This window comes from Triticum dicoccoides, chromosome 7B, assembly GCF_002162155.2.
Source record: "Triticum dicoccoides isolate Atlit2015 ecotype Zavitan chromosome 7B, WEW_v2.0, whole genome shotgun sequence".
In the NCBI taxonomy this organism is placed as follows: domain Eukaryota; kingdom Viridiplantae; phylum Streptophyta; class Magnoliopsida; order Poales; family Poaceae; genus Triticum; species Triticum dicoccoides.
The window spans coordinates 57,825,344-57,825,772 of NC_041393.1; the positions used below are offsets into that span (position 1 = coordinate 57,825,344).

Sequence of the window (429 nt, forward strand, 5' to 3'; positions counted from 1 at the left end):
ATTGCCAGATCGCGTAGTATCCTTTTTTTCTATCACAACATTTGTCTATACCGGGCCACGCATTGATATTAGATAGGAAAAGTAAATATCAATATTTTAAATAATAAATACCTATTTTTTACATATTAAATACTGATTTTTTATTGTGGTGCAGGAAAAAATATCGCTTTTTTCTGTGATGCAGGAACAAAATACCACTATACATGGTAAATAAACCGTGACGGTGGATTTGGAAAACCAGCGGCGCTCCAAGCCCACAAGTGTATTCCCCCGAGCAACTATAAAAGGCCGCCGACCTTAGAAAGGATTATTCACCGGCACCTAAGAGAGATTTCCTTCCTGTAGAATACTTTACAATACTTTCAGGATGGCTGTAGAGGTTGGCAAGTGGGTTAGTTTCTTCAAAAATTCTTGGGCTTTAATCCCACT

At 37.8% G+C, this 429-nt stretch overlaps 1 pseudogene; it reads left to right on the forward strand.

The window, feature by feature from the left end:
• Positions 1-367: 367 nt before the first annotated feature.
• Positions 368-429, forward strand: part of LOC119336773 — a 7,586-nt pseudogene continuing 7,524 nt past the window's right edge.